Source organism: Aphelocoma coerulescens, assembly GCF_041296385.1.
Source record: "Aphelocoma coerulescens isolate FSJ_1873_10779 chromosome W unlocalized genomic scaffold, UR_Acoe_1.0 ChrW_unloc_scaf_2, whole genome shotgun sequence".
In the NCBI taxonomy this organism is placed as follows: domain Eukaryota; kingdom Metazoa; phylum Chordata; class Aves; order Passeriformes; family Corvidae; genus Aphelocoma; species Aphelocoma coerulescens.
The window spans coordinates 9,279,400-9,286,381 of NW_027184081.1; the positions used below are offsets into that span (position 1 = coordinate 9,279,400).

Genomic DNA, 6,982 nt, shown 5'->3' on the forward strand with positions numbered 1-6,982 from the left:
CAGGGGAGCAGCCGCTGGCCCCGCAGGGGTATCGACGGGGGGAGGGGCCACCATGATGCCAGCAGCGGGGGGCGGGGTAACAATGAGGGCAGCAGTGGGGGGTGGAGCCGCGATGATGGAAACAGTGGGGGGGCACGTGGGGGCGGGGGCAAGGGGCGGGGCCGCGAAGACGCTGGCGGACGGGGTGGGAGGAGCGAGGGGTGGGGCCGCGAAGACGCTGGAGCCGAGGGCGGGGATCGCGGGAGCCGGGGCAGCAGGGAGGAACGGGATGGGGGGGCGGGGAGGGGGGGAGCGGCGGGGGGGGTCGTAGGGTCCGGTGGGGCAGGGGTGACGGCTGCCGGGACAGCGGGGGCGGGGGGCGGGGCGGCACGAGTCAGTCGGACCGCGGCTACCGGAGCCGCGAGAGGCGGGACAGCAGGGACTAACGGGACCGTGGGGGTGGGGATGACGGGGGCGGTGGGGGGGGCCGTGGGGTCCGGTGGGGCAGGGGTGACCGGTGCAGGGACCGCGGGGGGGTGGGGCGGGGCGGCACGAGACAGCCGGTCCGCGGGTACCGGAGTCGTGAGGTCCGGCGGCGGGGCGGGGGCCGTGCCCGGTTGTAGGCTCGCGGCGGTGAGGGGGGGGGCTCGCAGCACGAGCGGGACCCGGCGGGGTGGCTGCTGCGGGCGGCGCCTTCGCAGCAAACAGCTCCACAAGCGCTCTGCAAGCTGGGAGCAGCTCCGCGGCAGCCATATCCCGGCGGGAGATATTATTAAAGAGTTTAACCCCAACTGTGTCCCAGAAGTCTCTTGTAAAGACGGCTGAACGGTCAGCATTTGGGAAATTAATCAGAGTCCATTCTAAGAGGTTTTTTAGCTCCTGTTTAGGTAATTGACTTGGACCGGAGCTTAGTAAATACTTAAGTTGCTTATAGAGATCTCTGTCATGGGCAGAGTGAGTTTGTCCCATTATTGACCAGTATGATACTCACCTAGATGTCGCAGGGGCAGGGTCCTTAGTCAGAAGTCCGTCGTGGGGGGCTGGCCAGGCACTCGACTCGGCGCTCAGGACGCTGCTGTTGGGTCCCTCCTCAGAGCTCCGGTTTCAGGCGTCGCTTGGCAACGGCTTTCCGTGCTCAGGACCTCGCAGGTGGGTCTGCACCCAGAGCTCCAGTGCGGGTGGTGCTGAGCAGTACCCGCCTGTGCTCGGGCGCGCGGCAGGGTCCCTCCTTAGAGCTCCAGGCGACACTGCTTAGCAGCGTGTCCGTGCTCGAGGGGTGCCACGGCAAACTTCCTCAAAGAGCTCCAGGTAGCCACTGCACAGCAGTGGCCGCCTGTGCTCGAGGACTGCCAGGCAATTTCCTCCCTCCGAGAGCTCCAGGTAATTGCTACGAAGTAACGGCTCCCCGTGCTCGAGGGCTGCCTCGGCAGAGTTATAGAGCTCCGGCTTTTACGCTGCGCAGCAACGGTATGCCGTGCTCACGACACGTTCCAGGTGGCTCTAACTGGTCATTTAGTTACCGTCCATGGAGAAGTCTCTCACTGGTGGAAAAAGCTGAATCGGGCCTTCAGTCACGTTTGGGCGCCAGTTTGTCGAAACTGATGGTGATGAGGGTGTGGGTTCGGTCGGGCCCGGCTGGAGATGGACGGATGGAGACGAGAGATCTCTATAAGCAGCTCTTTGGAGCATGCAGTTTATTGCAAAGGGCGTGGGTACAGGGGCACTGCTTAGAGCTGCCAGCTGCAGCTCCAAGCAGGCCCAAGGTGTAGGAGAGAGAGAGATGAATCAAGAGCAAGAGGCTAAGAGCTGAGAGTAGAGAGCAAGAGAGATGAATTAAGAGGAGAGCTGAATTAAGAAGAGAAGAGAGCGAGGTCCTTGTTACAATACAATAAATCATCTTCTGTACTGAATATTCTAATTCTTATTAGCCAATCTAATACAAGGTACAAATCCTATAGCATTTACATACAGCCTATAAGAGTTATTGCATTACCATAGAGTGTTACATTTTAACTCCTAAAAACTACTCCTTGGACCCCTTCTGCTGAGCTAGTAGGGTCTGCTCTGACCCTTGGACCTGTCTGCAGGCAGAGGGTATTGTTCAATCAAGAGGGGATTACCTTCAGTCGGCCATACCATTGTTTTCCAGTTGTTCAGTAACTAAGACTTTATATCTCAAAGGTGGCTTTCATTTCGATGTCGCTCACAGTTTTCATATTCCCAAAATCTTTTGTTAGGCAATCATATTTATAAGGCTTTCCTGTTTCATCTTCCCCAACAGAACCAAGGAGTGGCCATGCAGAACAGCTCCTGGAAAAGTTTGACTATGCATAGAGAACAGACGGTAAAAATGGTATAAAAAGGACTAACCTGGAGCATCAGGTGTACTCTTGGCAGAGCGCCAAGGCACCCGGCCGTTACCCCTTTGCTTTATTTTATGTGTCTCTTATTGTCTTTATATTAAACCCTTTAAATTCTCACAGGAGAGTGAACCGCGTTTTTCACAATTGGGGGCTCATCCCGGATCTACACCTCGCCTCTGAAAAGCATGGGAGGATTCAAGAAGCGAGGGTGAGGAGCCCCCCACCCACGTTGGGAGGGTCCCTGCTTAGCATCCTCTGGCGCGGTTTGGTGGCAGCAGGGCGACACCCGGAGGACAAGAAAGACACAAAAATAAAGCAAATGAAAGAGAGCGCTCTCAAAAACTCCACAGACACTGGAAAAGAAACAGGACTGGTAAGTATTATCCAAAGAAAAAGGGGGTGGTTACAAGAGATGAGTGTGTGTGAATGAAAAGCGGACTGGTTACCCCCAGATCTGCGAAGCGAGTGTGGCAGTCTCTGAGTGCTGCCGTTCCGTCTTGTTTGCGAGAACAGCCGCCAGCGAGGAGACGAAGCGAGAGATAAAAAGAGTGAAAGAATCTCCCGGGGTGACTGGGACGGGGTCCCAGGGAAGGGGTTGCAAAGTGGCAGCTACCCCCCCCATATGCTGGGTTGAGGAAAACTCCAAGAGCACCCAGGGTCTAAAGGTACCCCAAGAGAATTTGGGGTTGGATGCTAGCAGTGCTGGGTTGAGGGAAATCCAAGAACACCCAGGATCCTAAGGATAATATAATACCCATGGGTGGATACTAACAAGTGACTTGAAAAAGGTACCTTATTATTCTGTTGTGAGTAAGAATGAGTGAGTGAACAAATATTAAAAAAAAAAAAGTGAATGTGTGAATGAAAAACTGTGTAATTAGAAGTTAACTTTGTTTTTGGGGAAGGTGGGCTATAATAAATTTTTTTGGTTTTTGTGCTGTGAAAGGGTGGGTAGTATTTTACAGCAGTGAAGTTGGTGTTTTAAAGAAATGAGTTAGTATTTCAAAGATGGGAATAAATTGATATTTTGAAAAGAGTAAGTTGGAATAGAGAACCCCTGGAAAAATGGGACAACGACCTAGTAAATTAAGTTCAAATTATAAAAGGGTACCAGAGGATACACCCCAAGACAGTCCCCTCGGGGTCAAACTCGCGAACTGGGAAACTGATCCTTCGACAAAAGGAAAAGATAAAGTAAAAATGATTCAATTCTGCATGAAAGAGTGGGTAAAAAGGAAATCAGATCTGATCATGTGTACTGGCCAAAATATGGGTCTGATGAGGCATGGATTTGCCAGGCTCTAAATGTATTTGTAAATTCAAAAGAGCCATCTAACCCTGAGGAGGGAGAATATGCTTCTTGCTGGACAGGAATTACAGAACCTCTGGGAACCAAAGTCTTTAAAATATCAGAAACCCCAGAGGAGAAGCAAACAGAAGAGAAAAAAGGGTGGGACCCCTTAGAGTTATTGCCTCCGCCGCCAGTGCCAGAGGCTGCCCTCCCCCCAGCTCCGGGGTTTCCTCCGCCAGCCATCCCTCTGCCCGCACTGGGGGCCTGTCCCCTGGCAGCCCTCCCGCCCCAATGGAGCTGGGGGGGAGCCCTGCCCCCGCCCATGCTGGGGATCCCACCCTTCCCATATCTCTCGGGAATCCCAGCACCCTCAAGGTTGAATCAAGGGAAACGTCGCACGTCCCGGCTTCAGCCCCCGACCTCTCTTGCCTTGAGAAACCCGGCTTCAGCGCCGGACCCCGCCTCCTGCGCTCCGGAATATTTGGCTTCACTGCCAGACCACACCCCCACCCTCTGCACTCCAGAAAACTTAGCTTCAGTGCCAGACTCTGAATCTGCCTCTCCTCCCCGGGGGAGTTCAGTGCTTTCTTCCCAAATAAACCCTCTTCTTAACGAAGAAGCACCATACCAGAATACAAGATGTGCCATTAAGGCTCAGAGGCAACCCAACAATCCCTCCATTGCTAAACAAACAGAGGGAAGCCGGGAAATTAATTTATTACCATTAAGAGAAGTGCCTATGGGAGGAGGGGGAACCGGCTTTGTGAATGCCCCTCTAACCTCTACAGAGGTTAGGAATTTCAAAAAGGAAATTAAAGGATTATTAAAAGACCCCATAGGTACAGCTGAACAGTTGGACCTGTTCCTAGGTCCCAACATTTTCACTTGGGAAGAAATGCAATCAATAATGAAAATAATATTCTCCCAAGAGGAAAGAGAAATGATTAGAATTGCTGGAATAAAAATTTGGGAAAGAGAAAATCAACAAGGCCCACCCGGGGATCAGAAAATGCCCATTACACCTCCTAACTGGAACCAAAATGATGAAGCTGGGAGGGAACATATGAATGATTATCGTAATTTGATAATCAAGGGAATAAAAGAGGGGGCACCCAGAGGACAAAATGTCAGAAAAGCCTTTGAGGGGCAGCAAGGGAAGGAAGAAACCCCGACTGAGTGGCTGGAGAGGCTCCGAAAGAATATGAAACAATACTCTGGGATAGACCCGGAGTCCCTAGCAGGGCAAGCCCTGCTAAGAGTTAACTTTGTCACTCATGCCTGGCCAGATATTAGGAAAAAATTGGAAAAAATAGAAGACTGGTATGAGAAACCATTACAAGACCTAGTAAGGGAAGCTCAGAAGATATATATGTCCGGAGGGATGAAGAAAAAGCCGAAGTGGAAGCAAAGATCATGATAGCCACTATGCGAGAGAGTTCCTTCCAAAAAAATCTAAATCAAAAGCCCTCAGATACCACTCCTAAACAGGGTTCAGAAATGGGGGAAGGGAGAAAAGTAAAACTTCAGCACGGTCAAGATTCCAAGAACAACCCAGCGATGCCTGTTTCTATTGCAAGGAAGAGGGGCATTACAAAAGAGAATGCCCCCACCTGAGGAGGGATCTGAAAAGATTTCAAGAGACACACACAGAAGAAAAATAGGGAAGTCATGGGCTCTATTTTTGGGGGGATAAATACCATATGGAGCCTTTGATAACTTTAAAAGTAGGCCCCCAAGAGGAAGTATTAGAATTTATAGTTGACACTGGGGCAGAAAGGACTTGTGTGATGAATATTCCAAAAGGGTGTGATGTAAGTAATGATATGATAAAAGCAACGGGAGCAAAGGGGGAAGGATTTAAGGTCCCTGTCATTAAAGATGTGGTCATTGAAGGGGAAACAAAAATAGGGATAGGGGATGTTTTGTTAGTTCCTGGGGCTGGCAGCAATTTATTGGGAAGGGATTTACAAATCCAACTGGGGATTGGAGTCATACCAGAAGAAGGGAAAATGACGGCCAAAGTGTTAAAACTCAGCCAAGAAGATGAGGGAAAAATTAACAGAGGTTTGGGCTGGGGAAGGGAATAGGGGGGGACTAGATATTGACCCCATAAGGGTCACAATTGAAAAAGAAGTATGTCCCATTCGTGTACGTCAGTACCCTATATCTTTAGAAGGGAGAAAAGGCTTAAAACCAGTAATAGAAGAATTAATAAAGGATGGGACACTAGAACCTTGTAAATCCCCTCATAATACCCCTATTCTCCCAGTAAAGAAATCTGATGGAAATTATAGATTAGTGCAAGATTTAAGAGAAGTAAACAAAAGAACATGGGCCTGCTACCCTATGGTTCCTAATTCCTACACTCTTTTAAGCAAAATTCCACCTCAACATCAGTGGTTTAGTGTGGTGGATCTTAAAGGTGCCTTTTGGGCCTGCCCACTGGCAGAGGAAAGCTGGAATATTTTTGCCTTTGAATGGGAAGATCCAAACACGGGGAAAAAGAACCAATTGAGGTGGACTAAACTGCCACAGGGCTATTGTGAGGCCCTGTCTTGGGGTGACTTTATGATGTGTATCCCATATTGCTGCCTATGCCCAGAAATTAATTTTTGTGCCTTTCTGTGCCTCTAAACTGAGCCTGAGAGGGGGAAGGAAAAAAAAAAAACTGAGCAAAACTTTCTCAAAGCAGTTTGCAGCTTGTTCAAGGTCACATAAAGATAGGAGGGTTTTTTTCTTCCCAGCCGCGGCAGGGGAGCGAGGAAGCACCCGGCTTGCTGTGTTCCAGTCAGATTTTGGCCAGTTGTTTCAGTTTCTGGTTCTCCGGAGAGAGACGGAGAGTTGGACTTTGCTTTTCCTTCTCTAGAATTCTGGATTTTTCTCCCTTTGCTACTGGACTGCTTTCAACCTCAGAGCACATCCGGAGGACTTTTCATCGAGCACAGAGGGCCTGGCCCTGGGCCAAGCCCCAGCTCCGAGGAGACCAAAGGAAGGACTCTAACGCTTTCCCAGGTTTTTTCCTCCACAGCGAAAGATTTTACCATTTAACCTCATTTTCCTTTCCCGTGTGTTTGGTAAATAAATAGTTTTATCTTCTTCACTTTCCTTCGAGGAAAATTTATTTTTTTCCCGAACCTGGTGGGGGAGGGTTGGTTGTGCCTTCTCTCAGAGGATATATTTCTAAATTTGGCCAAACCGGTACAGGCCCCAAATTTATTTGGGCAAGCCTTGGGAGAAATATTACAAACCTTCCCCACTCCCCCAGGAATACAAATTATCCAATATGTGGATGATCTTCTAATATCAGGAGAAGTTGAAATTGAAGTTAAAAAGTTACTATAAAGCTTCT

At 49.9% G+C, this 6,982-nt stretch overlaps 1 long non-coding RNA gene across 4 annotated transcripts; it reads left to right on the forward strand.

Annotated features, from left to right (window-relative positions):
* The first annotated feature begins 593 nt into the window (after positions 1 to 593).
* On the forward strand, positions 594 to 6,616 carry LOC138102839 (uncharacterized). Of its 4 annotated transcripts, none has more exons than XR_011147579.1 (5): positions 594 to 866; positions 975 to 1,128; positions 2,261 to 2,332; positions 2,463 to 2,715; positions 6,378 to 6,616. It is a non-coding gene; the product is annotated as an uncharacterized lncRNA (long non-coding RNA). The 4 variants fall into 4 exon arrangements; XR_011147580.1 differs by having other exon boundaries at positions 594 to 807; XR_011147577.1 differs by having other exon boundaries at positions 596 to 1,128.
* Positions 6,617 to 6,982: the final 366 nt, after the last annotated feature.